The 21,679-nt window shown below is 46.4% G+C and overlaps 1 pseudogene; it reads right to left on the minus strand.

Annotated features, from left to right (window-relative positions):
- LOC119107764 (glycine receptor subunit alpha-4-like) overlaps nucleotides 1–21,679 on the minus strand; it is a 78,525-nt pseudogene that overhangs the window by 39,409 nt on the left and 17,437 nt on the right.

Consider the following 21,679-nt stretch of genomic DNA (forward strand, 5'->3'; position numbering starts at 1 on the left):
ATGCAAAACTCAAAGCAGTATTTTTATCATTTTGGTCACCATGACCTTTGAAAAGTCCAATAAGGCCACTGACCTTAAATTTGTATGCGACCCTTCGATTGCAACAGGTATCTAGGCTCTGGGGGAAATTTGGAGACCAAACTTGGGGTTGAGATTGTTTGACTTTATTTGACCCGAAGGTCATGCTCTAGGAACCTCAAGCTTTGATCTAAGAACGTTCACGTACAAGCTGACATGCCCTGTGAATCTGATGTTTCTGGCTCTTTTAGCTCCCGATATCTCGCGGGATGGGGTCAAACTGACCCCGACCGAACAAAGGGCATTCAACCGGCTACCCAGGCGTGTGTTAAGAAAGGGGGAGTTGCACAACTGGATAAGAGATATCAAAGTTCATACCAATGGGGCAGGATTTAGGCCATGTATTAACACCCCATAACAGCGGCCTGCTCTAACCTGACCAATGATCGACTGAAATGTCAGGTCACGCTCTCTAAACAACATGAGGCAAGTAACATATTGGATGGACATTTACGGGTAGACCGAACCACTTTGCCCGCAACGCATCGCGCAGGTGGCAGTTGTCAGATCGAACTGAACATCTTTCTGAAAATGCTGCATGACTACGTGACACAAACTCTGAGCACATAGTGGACTAATGTGAGGTCAGTGCAACCTGGCTTCGCCTCTAATGACCTCATGGAGCATATAAGCCTGCTGTCCTGAGCGATTTATTACATATCAAACAATGTCAAGAAGTTAGTTGTTGAGTTTTAAGGGCGCACCAACTGCGTTAGTTATTTGCGCCTAATGGGTATTCCAAGCTGTGCACGTATTCGCTACAAGGTTATGCAAAAATAAAAATAAAGCATTGAAAAAACAAGGTTTTTCCAGTAGTTCGCGGGTTAGCATTGTATGGTTAGCAGCATGCTTGACGTTGTCCCAGACGCCAACAACATAAATGAAAGCAATGTCTAGCTGAGGCAATCAAAATATAACAAGTCCAATCTAGCCAGAAACACGCAAAGAGGTGAAGTTCGGTAAACACGTACCTTTGTATTTCGGCGGCCTCATCTTGTCGTACAAATATTTGTTTCCAGGGAAAATGTCAGAGAACTCCAGCGGACCGAGGGTGCCCATTCCTTTAGGCCGACTGCAAAATGAGGAAGCTGAATCACGCACGTGGTACACACAGCGCCGAATGACCGGGTTTCGTTTCCAAAGGACAGGACAAGGCAAAGCAGTGTGCAGAAATCTCCGGTGGACATCTTTGGCATTGTGTCCGTTTGGGATCTGTAGAAGACGAGACGGCATGCCCACACGTGCGAATCCTATTGGCTGAAAGCACATCCTAGCAGCCCCTGAAAATTGGCTCGGTCACACCTTGGCTCAAGCGAGTGATTCATGTTAGGCGGCACCTGAAATGTGTATTATTTACATGCATGTTTAGAGCCTGTGATGGTCATTCCAGGGTCGAGGATGTGGGGTACCACCAACACCCAGGAAAAGGACCTCCCTTTCCTGAGTCCAAGCAAAAGATACTTAAGCATAGGATGGATCCTCCTACAGTGCCCGACTTTGAAGAGATCATTGCGCGCTGCTTAGCAAATAAGTGACCGAAACAGGCCAAAAATAAGTGGAAACATAGTTAGGGAACGTTCTGAAGCCAACGCATGAATTTCTATGATGCTACGCCAACGATGCATGGGAGGCAAGTCTGGGCCAACTATGTGACTGTTTTAAAATATCCTCCCAATCCTGTATGAAACAAAAGCCGGATTGCACCAACGAGTATATAAAAGCGGGCACACACACACAGAAAGACAAACTGTACGAACCGGTGTCTGTTCATGCAGAGCAATGTAGCTGTCAATAATCCCTCCAGTCCAAGTTCATTTAAAATCGTTCAGGTCAACAGACTCCGTCCGTGCACTCGGCACGTGGCAACGAGCATAATTGAGAGTATGAGAAAGGGGAAAGAGAAGAAGAGGGAGGGAGAGAGAGAGGAGAGAGAGAGAGAGAAAGAGAGAGAGAGAGAAGGAGAGGGAGGGAGACAGAGGAAGAGAGAGAGAGAGATAGAGAAAGATAAAGAGAGGGAGGGAGGGAGGGAAAATCACGGACGTATAAGCTGGTGGAAGGTATGTCATTTGGCACTTCATGACTGGATCAATATACGTTAGGCGTAAATAGAAGCGATAACCGCAGCATTGCGGGCATGATATTTCACATTTTATTTTCGTTTGCATATGGAGCACTATACTTGTATCATATGGGTGAGAGTCGATATGACCCGTGGCATTTGTAATCTATTGGCCCACTTGTCATTCGATCTCAAAATGGTGGCCGCAGTGTGTAACGTCCTTCGATGTCTACATATGTTTTTTAATTGAGGCAATGACACACTGAGAAGGGGAGAAGTGGGGTACGGAAGCAATCTGTGTGATGCCGCGCGTTAAGTGAGAGTGAGTGACGAGTTAAAGAGAAGCTTGACGTACCCTTACCGACTATTACGACTTCAGCTAGGCCGTAATGACGTCGGTTGCAGACGCGAAATATGCATGCTTCAATTCTACTAAGAGCCTACCATTTTTCCACTTGGTTCGTGAGTCCACCAACATGCTAGGAACAAATCGGACAGCTCTCCTGACAGTGGCAATTGCGAGAATGCCAAATTTCGGGGTGCATGTATTACTGTCCATGGTTGTCGCATAGGCATCGCCAAGGCCTTTGTAGTTAGTCTTCCAGCTCTAGCTCATTAAGCCCCTGGCTGATTAGCTGTAGATAGCTAACTTTGTTAAAGGAAATGTTTTGCAGTTTAGATATTGAAGCAAGTATCAGATATAATGGGACAATCTCACTTATAAATGTTGGCATACTTTTCAAGTGGAAAAGGCTGCTCTGGACAGCACAATGCTCTGTTTAGCAACGATGCTGCGCAATGCGTCCTGGTTTTATTACGTCATCGTGCCTTGCACAGCATTGATTGAGAATCAGTTAACGGGCGTTATATGTGGAAATTGTACTCACGAACGCCAAATATGAACTCCTCGAAACTATATTTTTATTGACCTTGATCGTCCCATGGCGTATGGAGTGGCAAGATTTAAATGGCGTTATTACCACGTCATGAATGCTAAAGATACTTTGAAATACTCGCTACATTTTGCCGGGTATGTAGCTAAGAAACTAGAGGGGCTTAGGTCTTACGAAGGGCAAAATTATGAACATCACCGAAAGGTCTTCAAGATGGCTAATTCCAGTTCAAACCCTATATAAATGTGGAACGCTCCCTTTAAGATCATTGATTTTGATGCATTTCTTGGCGGGTAGAGCCTTTTTACTACTCGGCTATCGCTAGCAGCGCGAGTGATTGTTATGGAAAGGGTCACACGTCACGTCCACGCCGTGCAAAGCAGAGAGGATTGAAGTCGTTCTGTCCCGTTTTGGTCCCGGTTTGAACGGAGACGTTTCTACTGGGAAGAACGGGATCAAACCGGTTGCAGTTCGTGACATGTTTGATCCTGTTTTTTGACAGATAGGGAGAAGGGAACATCGCACTTAAGGCAATGGTGGGGAAGCGCTGTTGTCGAGAGGTGGGTCACCGGACTGTGACGCTCGACCTGGCTGAAATCGACTGTCGAAGTTGATAATCGATTGCAGGTCGACAAACACGGTCCTTTGTTTGTTGACGGCGAATCATGAACCATTGGCTGCCAACTGCAGCATAAAAATGCAACATCGATAAGAAATTAGCGTGCATATATGCAACGCGTTCATACCTATTCATCTCGCCAGCATGCTAACACGCGCTCTTGTGGGGGAGTCAATTTGGCCCCAGAGTTTTCCGGAATGGTTTCCGAATGACGCAGCGTAGCCGCCACAAATTGTGCACAGCTGTAGACAATTGAATAGCGGATCGTTTGGCGTCAAAACCTGATCCGTACCTTGTGAGGTCACTAACCTCTAGCAGGTTTAAGTCATGCCATGGATTCAGCGAAAACGATTTCTAGGGAAACGTTCAATCTGATGCAACAACGGAGTGCAAGACGAAGCCATACATCTCTGAGATGGTTTCCTAGGCAGTACAACAATTGAATGAACAAAGCCCATTGACCTAGGGTCAGGTATGAAGGCGAGAGCTAGGTCAAAATCAGCCTGTTTTTTTACTCTAGATATTGCTGTATAGCGTAGTTGCTGGTGCTCATTTCAAATTTATTGAAAACGGGAACCAATTTATAAACCTTTCGTAAACTTCTCAAAGGCCAGGGTAGGTCACTGACCTGAAATGACCTAGGCCAACATTTTGTTTTTGGGAACATACTGCCTAGCGTAATCTTTGACGCTTATTCAAATGCAAACTCAGGTCAGTCTTGTATGGTTTTGGTCACCATGATCTGTGTGAGGTCAAATAATGTCACTGAGCTTAATGGAGCACATGGCAAACTTTACCCGCATAGCTGAAAGATCTCCGATGCGGTCTTTTAGACTGTTCATGCTATCTGAGCTCAGTCGAGGGTGACATAAGCCCTGCCTGCACGAAGCATGCGGTCGCTATACCGCAAGAGGTTCGGAAGATCGTTCACCACCAGGACCAGTGAGCCTGATCTCCGCCGCCGCGAGTGGCCGCCATTGATCGGAGTAAATGGCGGGGCCTGATGCCGGGAGGCCCTTGTCTCTGTTGTGAGTGATTCACCCGACAGCGTCAAGCAGGGGCAAAGGGGCAAAGGGTCGGAACCTCCCTGGATTCGGCCTGAATGTGGAGCCCAAAGTTTAGAGCTTTCAGTTTTGTTTCAGTGAAGTTTCGAGCTTTTGGAGCTCAGATTCATCTGCAGAGCACAGGACCAACCAGACAGGAAAAAAGGGAATCTATTCTTATAAAAAGTCGGCGACAAGACTTTAACGTACAGGGTTCATCATGGCCGATTACGCGAACGTGGGAAGTGCCTGGTGCGTGAAGCGCAATGCCTGCTTAGTTGGGAATGTTTACATGTATAATTGATGTGTGATATATGGTGCCTCGTTTCTTGAAATCGCTTGCATGTTTGAATGAAGCGTGATGCGTGATGCCTGTCTACTTGAATTCGTTTGCATGCCCACGTATTTTTCGCGCATTCTAGTTCTTCGTTAGATATGTCCTGTATTGTAGTGATGGCTGGCAATTTCACTCTGTTTAATCCCCTAAATATTGATGACCTGTAAACAACTACGGCTAGCTGCTTTATAAAAAAATTGAAAATCGAGTAGGGTCACGGCAGGCAATTTTGAATTTACTTCTGCTTTTCGTTACGATACAGACATGTGCCGAAATATTACGCATTTTCTCTCCAGTCTCCTGGTTTTCCTACGAGAAATAAGGCTATTACTGCTGTCTTTTATGTAAGCAGGTGTCATTTCATTTTAATAATACAGTTGGACGGTTGATTGATTGTCTTATCTTGGTTTGTTGTCAAAGTATGCTGTCATATGCCGTTGTATTTCTTTTTCAACATCGGAATTTTAAAAGCCCGTTGTTCACCAAGATACGTCTGATTTGTACCAATTCCAAATGTAATCCTGTCCAATCAGAGCAACGCTTAGATGCACATGCATCTAAGGAATGACCTTATGGCGTTAATTTTGCAGCTTCGAGTGCACTCACTGCTACCATCTAAGCACTGTCCGACCGCTTTGCTATACAGCTGTTCTACATCACTGCCCTTGTACATTAATAGTCACGCCCAGAACGGATGTTGGATTTTGCACACTAAGTTCTGTTGTGAAGGCTAAACCAGACTGCTCTTGAAATGCATTTGGGAGACGTTCTCGTTGGTCAGTGTCCCTAACCTCCACAAAGGTGTCGTCCACGTACTTACAATAAATGTTCGGTCTCACGTCATCTTTATGCAGTGGGTCGGCTTCTACTTGTCCCATGAATAAATTAGAGAATAAAGGTTTAAAGGGAATTTTCCACATTTGTATGGCGTTTTGGACTGAAATAGCCATCTCGAGGAGTTTTTGATGCCGTTCACGATCATGTCCTTTTTAAAATCCAAAACGCTCCGGTTCCTGAGTTAAACGCCTACAAATGTGCGAAAAGTTTTACTGGGAGTCTATTTCAAAGCTGCCTTGGCATTAATGACGCCATAGAAACGTCATAGAAGTCATTGAAACGAAATGCCGGCAAACTAAGGGAAACACTCGCACTTATGTTGCAGGGGTGTACAAAGGCAAGCTGGCATTTCATTTTGATCTTGCCAACATTTTGATCCTGTTGAGGTGTTACAGCATGCAATTAATCCATTGCATGCCACTATATCAGCAATTCATTTCGGCAGTAAGGGTTGGTGCGTGCAGCTCATTAATGGACATGCTCAGCATAGTCTCACATTATATAGGTTTGCAAAATTGCCCTTCCTAAATAATTCTGAAAATATAGAGCTGCATTTTTACTGGTGCACATTGTACTGTCCTCACAAATTTTGTATGCAGGCGAGCATTGCTCGTGAGTCATCAATGGCATAGTCACTGCAACTTGCGTGAGATGCTGGATGGTGAGACAGGTAGAAAAGTATTGCTGTTGATGTCTTGAAGGGCACTCAATGCTATTTTCATCATGAGCCTTGTTTACATTGGCTATTTCATCACTTCCCTACATTTTGCTCATCCAGCCATAACTACAGCACTTGTCTCCATCCTTGTGCAAGGTCAGCATGTTTGCCGTGTCATTTCAACACATGTAGATTTTCCCGTTATTTTTTAGTAAAGCAGCCTGATGGCTGCAGCATGTTGCATGACTGTGGAAGTGAAAGATGTGTTTGCATCTTTCTCACCTACAATTTGTGGATTCCTAAAACAGGCTGAGCAAGTGATGCCACTTGTTGGTTGTCTGCTTTGCTGAAAGTGATTTGTATATTGTATCATCATTACATCACTGCACTGTCATTGCACCACAATGGTTATATCAAGGTAAACTATTAATTACATGAATAATCCTAAGCAAAAAAACATTCTTGGTAGCCCAACCTTACCATCTTTACCATAGCAATAACAATGCTTTGACAATCAATTCATAGCAACGTTACAAATGTAATAATTTTCGCATAACACCGCATTTCCAGTTACAAACAATAACGAAAGCAACTACTGTGCACATCACCTGATATCAATGTCAGGACTACAGCACTGCAGGCAACGACGGGTCGAAAATAATATTAGTATTGACGAAATCATCATCAACAGCATAGCAGCAGCAGCAACAGCACAGCATATCGTGCTTTGATATTGATAATCTACCATAAAAGCTGGCGATCGCTAGGTTGTGTATTTCAAACAGTCCACTAAAGCTTTTCTTACGGCCAGCACCAAGACCAAAAATCCACAAACAAACCATCCACTGATCCGCCACCGACACAGCCCTCGCGACGAGAATGGCCGGTCGACGTCAGTCTTCGTGTGCTTCGAGGCATTCTTTAGGTCTGGTTGACAGATGCCGCCAGGTATTACTGTCGTCACAAAACCATTCCATAACGTCATCAAACAATGACGTAAGAGGGCGCATTTTTAGAAACTTTGAAATTTTGCTACTTAGCGTCGTTTTTGAACATTGGAAGCTGAAAACGTGAGTACGCGTTTTTCATGGGTGGAAAATGCGTCGTCTTTTGTTGAATGAATAAGCGTTCCTATAACCGAACGTGTTTTAAGACATGACATAGCACATAAATAGCCAAGCGTGTATTTTATCTGTTTATGGAATGCATGATAAGTTGGTATGTGCCGCAACATGAGTGCTCACATACATATATGTAGGCCTGTCTTTTGTACACAAGAACTGGCCATCCAAACCCCAAAGGAAGCGGATACCTTAAACTAATCAAGTTATCAATTCCATTAGGAAACATCGGCATATACACTAAAAAATGGATAACATCACACGTAACGCATGTGATGGAAGGAATATCAAGAACAGCATTGTCGGTGCCCGATAGGCGCTACAATAAGAGCACCGCTATTTCCATAGACGTCAGTAGAAACCTGAAAGTTGGCTGATAGCGCCTGCTTGTGTCCAATAAAGAGGCTTAGAGTTTCACCACAAAACTGTCCTTTTAACGCCGGGTGTACACTCCGAACGCCTTCGATAGGGTGTGCCAAGAATATCGCCCAACCTCGGTATCGTCATGACGCATGGCAAGTAACAGAAGTTTGGCGGAATACTTGGCGAAAGGCGAGTGCGCCATGAATGATCCCATGTCCCGTCTGATGGCTCATTCAAACGTGACTATCGAATATGAGTTTCTCCATTCGCCACGCCAAGAACACCTTGAGCATCTGACTTCCCTGAACAGGTGACGACATAAACCAATCTTTTGCAACTTCCGTGCGCCGATTTCGTCCTCCTATACGTATATTTGAAACTGCTGGGGACCTCTGGGATCGTTTGGTGATCAGTGTTCTCCTGTGGTTTTACTCATGACTAAATACTAATTTAGCGTAGGCATATAGAAAAAAACATCGCCATGTTTAAGTCAGGAATTTGGGATACGGTCTGAGCTGCAAAAAACGATCGTTTTTGCTGTAGCGGTTTGCCATGTTTTAGAATTGCAATGCGGGGGCCCTCCATTCAATTCAGGCTTTGAGTGATGATTTCTGTTTGGGCATGTCCTGTGCAGTTGCATTCATCAGATGTGTCTACGAGCCACCGTTTATTCACACGTGACCTGTGTTCTCCGTGACCTTTGATTTATATGACAGAGGGTGAGCAAAAGACCTGAGTGTAATCTTGCAAATTTGGCTTTGGGTGGACAGAGCAGGGGTGAATGGCAAAACCTGTTTTGTAATTATTGTTTGTTGCTGGATCTGGATTTTTTGCTAGTTGGTAGAACTAGAGTCCATTAATTGAATAGAAAACTACGCCCATGATAGAATCTACCACTGATCTAAGGATATTTCAGAACGGTTCTTGCTATTGTGTTGATATTTCGTCCCCTCAGAATTGATGGTTAAGTACTTATATTCACTTGGGATTCGGTGTCATTAACCATGGTGGTCCAAACTTTAAGCTACAGCATGCCAGGCATTATCTGATCACGAAATGTCATGCATTGCATAGCTGGAAGATTTGATAGTGGAATGTAGCCTATGTTATCGTCTTTGTGCAGACAATTTTTCCACCAAAATTTGCTACCAGCATCCGCTGGCTAGTAAGGTAGTAGTTTGTGGAGAGGAAAACACAAGTTAAAAAATTTTACACATAAAACACCCGCCGATACCCACAATGTAACCAGCAATACTCGCCAAAAGCCTTGCGGGCTTAAAAGAGGCAGCACTAGTTGTGTGACGACGGCGACAGAGAGACCCTCGAGCAGATCTCAGTGGTGATGCGGGAGCCGACGTGGGAGAAGTGACGGCTCAGGTCGACATCGATCGATGCTGAACCGCCTCAGGACTTTCCAGAAGCCCCGGTAGTCTTTCTGGACGAGCTGCTGGCAGTTGGTGTCGTGATATGCCAGAACGAAGGGCCACTTGGCGCATTTTCTGAGTATTTCCTAGCTGGTCCGGTCGCCCTCCGTCCGGAACGTCAGCCAGTCGTCGCGGGCTCGCGCGTCACCCCCTCTCCCGCGTCAGCTTCCTCTCCCGCGTCAGCTCCATCTTCCGCGTCAGCTTCCTCTCCCGCGTCAGCTCCCTCTCGCGCGTCACCTTCATCTTCCGCGTCACCTCCCCTCCCGCGTCAGCTCCCTCTCGCACGCCAACTCCTCTTGCACGTTAGCTCCCTCGCCGGCGTCACCTCCCCTCCCGCGTCAGCTCCCTCTCGCGCGTCAGCTCCCAAATCTCGGAGCTTCATGCATCCGCGTACAGCAGGGGCGACGTCGGGACCACATCGTGCGGGCTAGGCAGTGCAGGTCGACCACGTGGTTTGATGCTTGTTTAAACATTTCATCCGAACATTGGTGAATGGATGGATTTCTGAGAGCAAAACTCACACTAAGCAAAGGCTGTTATGTGAACCCTGGCCTTTACCATCCGGTCGTGCAATTCCAAGTCAACGACAAAAATTGGTGGTGAAAGCTTAATGGGCCGTAGTGGTCGACACGGTGCGACCTACCCTCTGACGTCACCTGACCTATAGCGCGGCGACCACCATCGGCTGCATGCCATGCCGTTCAAAGACAAAAAGCGAGCCCTAAAGCGGCTCGAGCCCACCCCGCCACGGTGTGGTGAATCGGCAGGCAGGAGCTCTAACCAACTGAACTATCGGGACAAACTGTTATATCCGGACACTGTCATGAAGGCTGACAGCAAAGTGTCCACATCATGGGCTTGGTGGAACTGATCCTATCAAGAGAGCAGCAGGTCCAGACAGTGCACTCCAATTAACTAGGCTTCATCTTCTGCCGATTTTTTCTGACGCTGTATGGGCTGGGTTGCGCACCCTGACCATGACGCCGGAGGGCTGGAGGCCGCTGATGTCGTCACTGACAACCTTGACAGTTGGTTTGGTCTCCCATAGGATAGTAATGATGTGGTCTAGCGTGCCTATAGATGGGAAGAGATACGGGTGCTGATCGACTAGCTGGTGAAATTGCAGTTCATGAAGACTTTGGTGGTATTCCATATTACCACCCGCCACATCCCTGAATACCAACCGCTACATTCCTTTTCCTTGATACTAGATGTCGATACTTGATACCATTCCATGATACCACGGGCGTTGAACATAGACGTAGGAACGTTTCAAAAAGTGGGGTGGCCAAGCTCAGGGTGTATTTCAGGAACCTTTTCTGAAAAGCAAGCCCGATGACCAGGGGGGAGGGGTAGAGACGGAGTCTGCTATTACTTCTTATTCAAATGTCATGGCTGCTATGCTATGCTGGATCTACATCTAAAGCTGTTTATTACTGGTGCACAATCTTGCCCATTCGACGCATCTATGTCTTTCAGCAAATATGGCTACCCATCTTCCCAAGATTATTCGTCCATTTTAACATTTCCGTTTCTGGAAAGGTGAAATTCCACTAGCGGGTAAGCATTTTGGGTGATTAAGGGGGCATCTGCCTCCACAGGGTAGATGCCAAAATACGGCCTGGACATATGCTGGTGAGAATTTCGAAACTGAATCGATGGTTCACACAGTGACAGATTTTTTATGCACCTTGATTTCGCTGGCTTCTTTTCAAAAGATAAGACTTGTCGCAGTATTCTAGGTGGAAACAAATGCGGAAGCTTGAAATTGCCAAAAACAATGTGACAAAAAACGTAAAATTGGAGATTCTTTTTTAACAACCAAGCCATATAATGAAGGCCTGTCTGTCATATGTCTCTTATCTGGACCCTGCTTCCTTCCGCCGTCGGCGGCCACTGCCCCGGCCCGACTGTCTCCCGCATGACTGACTGTGAACTGATCGCATGGCTGCTTTGCCGCATATTTCTCAATCAGCATCACTACTAACTGATGTGTAAAACATTTGTTGGACATACGTAACAGTATCTTTTCCGAATTATCTTCCCTCATACCACACCACAGGAGAAAAATAGCCTCCGGGAAGCCGCCTACCTTGGTATGAATCGGCCCAACGGGCATTTCATTGCCTATCATTCAACGTAGACGGCTTTGTAAACCGATAAAATTCAGAGGCTTTGTCAATTTTTTTTATCTGGGTTCTACAGACATTAAGGGCGTCGCAAAAGTAAATTAGATCGATCTGTCTGATCAAAATTTAAAGATAAAAATGCGATTGCTGATCGAGTGGTCGATTATTTGTATTAAGAGGCCAAGCCATGTTTGTCCGGAAATGTTCACTAATCAGTCAGAATCTATTAGCGATACACTTTGTCACACATTTTTTAACATGCGCGCCCTCAAATCTTAACAAAAAACCTCCACACCAGGCCTTGCAGTCTCCATAGTCAACGGAACATTAGCTCAGCGGCTAACTTGTAACCTTGGCCTTCCGGTTGACGAAGATGATGAAACTTCTGAAATAATTACCTTTTAACATATTAACCGATTATTAAGACAAGCTATGCGACGTAATTTTGAGCATGCGCACCGGAAAATCTTAGAAACAAAAACCTCGACCCCGGGCGTTGCAGTCTCCGTAGGCCGCGCAGCGTCGGCCCAACAGCTAATATTGAGCCGTGACCAATGTGTGGGCGAAAATGATGACGCTTTTGAAAGCAGCATTTTTGAGCGCTTCATGACATCAAGTCTTACATTTAGAAAGCAGTTTGGGCTCATATTTTACTTATGCGATTTTTAGACTGATCATAGGAACGGATTGGCCCTTAAAGCACCGTGCACTACGGCTGGTATCTGGTGGTTGACCCGAAAGAGCAAAGGTAGAATCTCTATGTTTCGTGTTTCTGTAACTATTGATCTGTCCAGAAGGCAGATTAACACGACACCCGCCAGGTGGCACTTGCAGTGGCCGAAGCCGTTCGGTTTTGCGGAAGCTCCAGCCCAGGTCGTCGCTGTCCTTGTTCTCGAGGCTGCGGGCGAGCATGTTCGAACCTTTTCATGTTATTTGTTTCATTAATTCATTCTAAAAAATGAGCGTTTTCAGGCAAACGTTGGATGGCCTTGTTTGCTTTTCAAGCTCATTTCGACCCCCTTCACTCAACAATAATGAGACCCCTACTCTACTCAACAGTAATGAAACCCCCTATTTCCTTCCGAGCAAGGGGCCCTTTGAGTAGAACACCAGGGGTACATTGCCGTTTCCGATCAAGGGCTGAAGGGCCACTCCGCCCCATCGCGAAGTGTCTTCTGGCTGTCGTTCTGGTGACAGGGAGCGGGGTCTCCTGGTCCATCCGGAGGCCAGAAGAAGGATATATCATATCACATTGTTCAGGAGATCTCCATGGCACGGGAGGCATTCTGATCCGCGCAGTTGGCCCTGGATCAGCACAGAAACCTTCACTGGCGCAACAGCATTCCTGATTGCTGCAGGTGGTCCAATAATTGTCACACAGAATCCGTTTTTTTGTGTTCTTCAGGGATATTGAGGGCTCCCTGAACGTAAATTGTAGATTAAAGGGGGTCCCAAAATTGTATTAGCATAGCTAATCCTAATTCGTCTTAAAATGTTTAAGATTCAGACAGAATTGATCAATGCTGAAAACTATGCAACATGGTTTGAACATGCGCGCTCGCAAGTCATAGCAACAACAGCCTCGATACCCGGCGTTGCAGTCTCCGTAGGCCACGCGGCGTCGGCCCTGTGGCTGTAACACGGAGTGGTGGCCAGGGGGCAACTGAAAAAGATGACGCATCTTGAGGAAGATGGCTGGTGAACTAGGTAAATCTGCATATATTTTTAATGTAGTGCAAAAGTAAACCAAACACAGCCTTAATCTGAAAAGTGTGGGGGCGTGGGGGGGGGGCAGTTAACACTGCTGGCCCCCCGCCTTGGAAGGTGGGGGTGGAGCTATGGTCCCCCGGCCCCCCTGTTCCTATGCCCATGGCGTTGAGATTGGCCGCATATTTGTTTACTTCAACGAGGAAGAGCAGGGGCTTCCCCACCGGTTTCCCATTACACAGCTGCTAATGAGTCACTCGACGCTGGGGCCCAATAGTGCATCTGGTGGCCAGTAGATGGCACTAACAGCCAGCATACGCTGAAGTCTGCCCATGATTTGCACCCAGAACGCTTCCGTTGGCGGGTCGCTGCTCGCTACGCTGACCTTATCAGTGTGCGGAGGGCTCCTGGCCGGAACACCGACCCTGCTGCCGAGGATGCCTGTTCTGCCTTTGCGCGCGGCTCATCTGTCACGCCGGATGAGCCGGTAGTCCGGAAACACGAGCGGGTTCACAGTGGCTGGCGCTTTGCTCGTGTCGGTTAGTCATGTTTCGGACAGACAGAGCTCGTGCAGACAGACATACCCAGCCCGTCTCTCCGACCAGATTGCGGTCGGAGAGACGAGCTCTGTGTTTAATGCCAAATTTACCTCCTTTTCTGGGCACGGTTCTCATTTGTTGATCAACTTCTACAACATGGGTATTGTTCCCTAGCCATTGGTTATGTCTGCTTGATATAAGTAGGACAGGTAGTTAGGTCAGGTTACGTTGTGTTACGTTAAACGGATCAGGTCATTTTACACTATTGGCGCAAACCAACTCGGGTGGCTTAATACTTTTGTAAATTAACTCGCGCGATTTTGTACTATAATATATCAATTCGGGTGCTTGTATACTAAAATGCCTATGCGGTGTCCTTGTATTCAGTGCGAACGATATTTATATCGGTGTGTGGGATGTTAGCCTTGAAAGGTATTGGATGCTCTATACGACAAACATTCGTTTCCAAAGGTCAGCAACATCCAGTTGCGATAGAAAACAGGAAGAGCGTTCAAACGATTCCTAAAATTCAACAGGCATGCTGCACTTATGCTAAAGCGTTATTAAACTTCAAGTGACGGAGTCGAGTACGCATCTTCGGACTAATGGGCTGCAACCATACAAAGGCTTGAGCAGTGTTGGATCTGAATAGGTGTGCTGTAGTGTAAAAGATTCAGGCTTCAGTTGAGGCCAAGTTCGCAGGTCCAATTGTATAAAGCGCGTCCTCTCCAAAGTGATCACTAGTAACTTCCGTTTGCTTTATTCACTGACTTGCGTGGCTGCATTCAAGGAGAAATCCATTTAATTTTACCTGTCTGCTATGTGGCTGAAAACAGCTATCGAGTGTGCTCTGCCGCTCCCCGTATTGGACAAACACAGACCCGATCAGCACGCCTCAGTGTTTTGGCACTGACTATTCTAGTTTCGGAGTAAACACATCGTTTAAGGAGCGTCGTACGGTAAGTGTTTCGCCGACGCGGGTGGTAGGGCAGAGTTGTGCGCCTGAGTTGAAAAGGGTAGCGGAGCCAGTAATCGAACGATAGAAGAAATTGATGAGAAGACACGATGAAACGGACTGATAAGAACGGATGCATTGCAATGAAACCTTCCACTCCGTGTGAGTAATCCATAACAAGTGTTTAAAGAGAGAAGTATTACGTGTCCAACATCAAACACAGTCGTAGAAGTGCTATTGGTCCGTTGGATCGTTGTGTAAGCGTTTTTTCGTTAAGCTGGAATGGCCCATTTTTGGCAGGATAATTGTCTCTTGACTGGCCAAGTGGGTCAATCATTAATGTAGCAAAAGAGTACATGGAGCCAATCGCAAACCTCGCAGAGGCCGTACCACCTTTTTTGTCACGAAACTCTACCATTCTCAGTTTAAAAATGGGGGAAAGCTGGGTCGCATTGACCCTCCGCCATTCCCTCTCGTTATAACAGACGGCGAGCCCGGACGAGGTAAAATCTCAGGTATAATCTCCCTCCGTTCGTTTGTTTGGTGTCGATAAGCCGACGGTGGCTTGTTATTATATGATGGCCAAGGTATATCAAAAAATTTCCCTTGCACTATTGATTTATGCTTACTTTATTCTACTTTTTACTATCACAATTATCTTTAAAAAGCATACAAGTTTTGGACATTGGCTAAACTCAAAAATTGTATGAGAACCGCGAAAAACTTAAGCCATTTTGGCATTCTCCACAGAACTAGCAAGGCCAGGTATAGTCATATTCGGATCGGCAGCTTTTGAGACGATAAATTGGAGAATTAAGCGAGGTCAAAGAAATGCTTTGGATTTGCAATATCATTCACAAAACTTACAAATGATGCTTAAGAGGTTGCCCTTTTGGATGTTTGAGGATACATGAGTACATCATTGGGGTTGAAGAATGCCTTATCAAAGTAGTCAATGAGAGGGAAGGACACACGAAAATCAGTTATTGAGTTTAAAGTAAGGAAACCCATCATTGTTCAGCCAATATATTACGTGAACTTAATCTTAAGTCGTACCTGGCTACGTAGCCGGACACTATTAAATGCCCAGCAAAACGGCTATTCAACGAGTCTGCTCCCTATGGCCGCAGTCCTCTGTGTGCAACCAAACCGGAGCAAAGAGGGGCCACGGTCTGTCTCAGCAGCCTCAACGGTGTGCTGGCGAAACCCTGCTCTTCACATCAATCCAACATGAGCTCAGGCACGCTGTTTCTACCGTTCCAGTCTCACATCAGTCCTAGGGATGCTATGTCTGCATATCGCCAGTCTTGTCAGGTTCAGGAGGAGGCTGCGTCTTCCCTTTCAGTCTCACATTAGTCCTGGTCTAGTTGTTGGCCCATGCTCACCCTCACCTGAGCGTGGGGGGTGGCTGTTCCACATGCTCACTCTCACCAGAGCCCTGGGCCGAATGTTGCCTCATGCTCACCCTGACCTGACCCCTGGTGAAGCTCCTACTGCATGTTGACCCTCACCTGACCCCTGGTGAAGCTCCTACTGCATGTTGACCCTCACCTGACCCCTGGTGAAGCTCCTACTGCATGTTGACCCTCACCTGACCCCTGGTGAAGCTCCTACTGCATGTTGACCCTCACCTGAGCCCTGGTGAAGCTCCTACTGCATGTTGACCCTCACCTGAGCCCTGGTGAAGCTCCTACTGCGTGTTGACCCTCACCTGAGGCCTAGTGAAGCTCCTACTGCATGTTGACCCTCACCTGAGCCCTGGTGAAGCTCCTACTGCATGTTGACCCTCACCTGAGTCCTGGTGAAGCTCCTACTGCGTGTTGACCCTCACCTGAGCCCTGGTGAAGCTCTTACTGCGTGTTGACCCTCACCTGACCCCTGGTGAAGCTCCTACTGCATGTTGACCCTCACCTGAGCCCTGGTGAAGCTCCTACTGCGTGTTGACCCTCACCTGAGGCCTGGAGAGGCTGCATCCGTTTCATCCTCCGCGTTGGCGGCCGGCGAAAGGGCCAGCAGCATCACGGAGGCGACGGTCGCCGGCATCACAGCCAGAAACACCATTGGCGCCAGCAGGTCCAGAAATCGCATGCCCTGTAAACAGGCACAACATGCTAGGAGCCCAGCGAAGGTTTGCCATTCATAGGGCCATCCGACGCCGCATCTATAAGGCAAAAATAGACAACGATATGCATCAAGGTATCTTACCGAGGCACGATACGCAATATTGACTACATCAGGCATACATAGATATCTTGACAGCCAAACGTTCAGCCCAATGCATGACGATCAACATCCGAATTGCTGACAGTCAAGAGCAATTGCTGACAATGATTGTACGGCTGACACCCTGCCTGTGGGTAGCGTTTTGGCTCCCTCGCGCCATGTGGGGGTGGGGCGGGGAGCTGGAGCCGTGCCGCCGCTATCAGCCCTCACATGAATAGTCATGCGAGACTCCACAGGCAGCTGTGTCTTCACGTAACCACGGCCAACGGCCACCGATCGACACCGCTGGACCCGTGGACCGACGACACCCGTGGCACGCGACGAAGGTGTACGCCGCTGACCGACATCGCTTCAATACAAGCTGTCCGTCAACCACCTGGATTCGGTGTATTTTGGCGTGGTACAGTTTTCGATACATGTTTTGCCTTCTCGCTCGGCTGGTAAATTCTAGTGTTTCTGTGCTTGTCCTGTTCTATCTTTGCGCGCAGCGAGGTGATGGCCTGTTTCTTTTTGCGACAGATCGCCTTTACGTATTGGTGCTGATCCCTGCACTACACATCGCTGCACGCCCCTCCCCCCCCCCCCCCCCCTCCTCCCACCATGGCAATGAAAGTACGCTCCCCACACTTATCCAAAATGAGCTGTGTTCGGTGGCGGTAATGTGAGGTTCAGTACGATCAATAATGAAATGACATAGCCAAGCCTTGAAGGCGAAGCAATCAAGCATAACACAGCTACTTCTCTAATGGAGTAAATTATTCATATGCAGCATGCAGTCACAGTTGGCTATCTGGAGGCTTCTGGTCTTGTCTTTGAAATCCTTATATTAAAAGGCCAAAGATACCATTCAAATCAGGACACTTGCAAGCGCAGTTCCGAAGTGCTCAACACGACGCACACTTACACTTATCCCATGCTTATAAATCTTAGGAGTACGGTGAAGTCTGAATACATAGCGTTTTGTGTGACCCAGCGGTCACTACGTGGTCGTTTCGTGGTGCCTCCTGATCTGTCGCTCATCCGCGTGAAGTCCTGCAGACAAGGCGTCAGAAAGTCCCTGGTACATCAGGTTTACATCACTAGAAAAGATCAAGGTTCATTGATCAAGATCCTTTGATCTTGATTCATTGATTGATCCTTGATTGATCAAGATCAATCAAGGTCACTGATGAGTGATCACTTAAACACATTGCTACCAAGCTACCTGTTCCCGTGAGCGGAAGCGCATTTAAAGTGTTGCTAGAGAACCATCTGCCCTTGTGAGCCGCGGGTGGGTGCGGGGTGGATCAGAGTGGGCTATGTACGAATCTCACCCGCGGAGGACATTTACCATGGCAGGAGCGGATTTTAGTAAAAGTTTATCATTACCAATCACACTACTTTTGCAATCCTAATCGCAAAAGGATGCGTCTGAACGTAAACTGTCACGAAGCTCTGCTCTGCTTTGGACATGACACACATTGTGGTAGATCGTGTAAGACATTATTACCAGGTCACGGCTTCAAAAAGCAAGAAAGTGACCATTGGAAATTCCCAAAGTTCACCTGCATCATGGCGGCCCAGCTCATCTCTCACCATGATACAGGTTCTATTAATCTGAAGCATGTGCATACAATATGGCCGATCGGAGATAGGCCTGCAGCGTAACCTCTCAAAAACGCCCGAGGCTATAAGCCTGTAACCCTTGCCCGAAAAGCTCTGAAAGTTGTACAGCCATATTTACGGCTCGAAACTACCCTACAGGTACAGATACAGATTTCTGAAGTCGCGTGAATGCAAGATGTCGGCTGAGGTGGTAAATAAATGTCCAGCCCCTTTAAAAATAACTGGCCTATATATTTCTGCTTTCACCTCGACGCGATGTGACACATGATGAATCGAAAACATTCGGAAAAAGATCACCAACGCAGAAGTTGCTGTCGTGTTTAGGAGCCAAGTTTGAAAAGAAACCAGCCCAAACCACCCGGGTTTATGCATATTATATATATATATATATATATATATATATATATATATATATATATATATACATATATATATACATATATATATTTATATATATATATATATGTATGTATATATACATACATATATATATATATATATATACAAATACATATATATATATCTATCTATCTCTATATATATATATATATATATATATATATATATATATATATATATATATATCTATCTATCTATCTATCTATCTATCTATCTATCTATCTATCTATCTATCTATCTATCTATCTATCTATCTATATATATATATATATAATATATATATATATATATATATATATATCTCTCTCTCTCTCTCTCTCTCTCTCTCTCTCTCTCTCTCTCTCTCTCTCTCTCTCTCTCTCTCTCTCTCTCTCTCTCTCTCTCTCTCTCTCTCTCTCTCTCTCTATATATATATATATATATATATATATATATATATATATATATATATATATATAATACCAACAATGCTTTCGCACGTTCGTTGTGCCACCGCCCGAACGGGTGCAACAACTTTGCCCTAACACGCCAATCCTGGAAGAGCAGGACTCTGTGAGTGCCGGGGGTTAGCCCCGCCCCCGTCCCCGGTCAGGCCAGTATTCTCCAGGCTGCGTGGGGCTTCAATTACGAGGACTCAAGTCTAGTGCTGGACAAGTCTGACAGTTAAGTGGCGGTTGGATATTCAGCCTCGGACAGGATTAGATCCCCCTCTTTAGAGGATTTCGGACGTTCAGTTGTGTCTAAGCTTCTGCGCTTCCGTGGGTGCACGCATGCATGCGTGCGTGCGTGCGTGCGTGCGTGCGTGCGTGCGTGCGTGCGCGCCGTTGCTACCAGCAATGCTTCTACGACAAGAGGAATGGAACGCAAAGATCACAAACAAATGTAGGTTTCATGTGTCCTGTGGCCATCAGCTCTGCTTTGTTTCCTCTCTACATGCAGCGTAAAATCATGATATTGTAGAGTTAGCGACGATAATGACAGGTACAGTCACAGCCACACCTATAGTGCAACCGTCATGAACTTGCTTAAAAACGGCAATTGTAACTGGAGAAAGTTTTTCTAGCGACGAAGAAAATCTTACAATATTCGGGATGTGCGAATAACAATTTTAAAGGATCTTGACGTGCAGGGCGGAAAGGAAGTTCCTGGAAGTCGTAGCGTTTTGCAGCATTTCGATATTTACACGGTCACCACATCACCGCGACATCACAAAACATTATATTTGTACCATATTTAGAAAAAGTTAATATTATTGTAACGTTTCTTTCAGGTATCAAGGTAGTGATATTTCTTTACAGGGAGGTGGTTCACGTGACGCAGTCATGTGATAGTCACGCGCGTCAGGACAGTGACGTAAATGAGCCGAGGTCTCGCACTTCAGTGGGGCGGAGTCAATAATGTTGTCGCGGGGCACGCTATTTCAACACACTGCCAAGGGATGCATCCAGACTTCCCTGGCCGCTGTTTGACATGCACCTGATGTGCCGGTTGGTTGACGCGTCCGTTTGAGTCGATGAGCCTTTTTAGCTTGTGAGTGAGCATGCCTGTCCTACCTATGCTAATTTAGATGTTGAGCGCTAAAAAAATGTTCACGGGTGGGCGATGCACAGACACAATTGATTTGGAATGGGTAGCGGTGTGTATAGGCATGTGTGTGGGCATATATATCCCCATGGGTATGGGTGGATTGGGTGCGGAAAACCTCTCCCTTGGAGGCCTTTCCCTTCAGCCTGCGGGTACAGACTGGGTGGGAGAGGTGGTCAGTGGTAAACAGCATATTCTGTTCAAGCTTGTGAGTGGTTCATCCTATGATGGCGGACGGAGTTTGGGGCGTATTGCGGAGTAATGGCTTTGCCATAGAGCTATGCTACACTCAACAATCGTGCTGTATGACACGTTTGATCATAGTTGTGATGGAAACTGTCGAATCCGGTATGCAGAGTTTCTTGAAAGAGGTTAGCGATTAATTCTTTTTTTGCCCAGAAACTTACATTTGCTTAGAAACAGTTGCCTAGGTTCTGGGGGCACTTTGGAGACCAACCTGGAATTTGACTTTGCTTGACCTCATTTGACCCGAAGGTCAGAACCTAGGAAGGTCAAACTCTGACCAAAGTGAGCTAACGTAGAGATCAAGATGCTCCATAAATTTGGTGTATCTAGCTTTCTTAGTTCCCGAGATATCAGGGGTCAAATTGACCGCCCACCCGAGCGAAAGGTATCTAGCCGGCCACCCGGGCGTGTGTTAAGTCCATGCACGGTAGCGTTATCAGTAATCAGCCTATCATCGAAAATCTGTTTCATCACTGCAGTTTTCCATACCATGCACATACCAAAACGTTCACTCGTAGAATGCTCTTGAACAAATGTTAGGATAAGTGCCGCTGATAGGAAAGCAGACGCACCTGTCCTAGACTAATGAGATAGTTCAATCACAACAGGAATTTCTTCCACCCCCGGGACTTGCCGGGGCCTTACGTCTAAACTCGACCTACGGCTAGATTTGCTTTCCTCGACTGCAGAAAAAAACGATGGACCTCAATAGCCAGGGCAGCAGAATGCACGGCAGATTCCGAACCAGTAGCAAGCGACATTGGGAATGATGCCACATATGGGGGCCTCCACGAGGCCATGCCCCCTTATAAAAATTACGTTTTCAGCAAAATTTTACCTTCGGATTGATCCAGTGGGGA

This window comes from Pollicipes pollicipes, unplaced genomic scaffold (assembly GCF_011947565.3).
Source record: "Pollicipes pollicipes isolate AB1234 unplaced genomic scaffold, Ppol_2.1 Scaffold_6686;HRSCAF=7923_pilon_pilon_pilon, whole genome shotgun sequence".
In the NCBI taxonomy this organism is placed as follows: domain Eukaryota; kingdom Metazoa; phylum Arthropoda; class Thecostraca; order Pollicipedomorpha; family Pollicipedidae; genus Pollicipes; species Pollicipes pollicipes.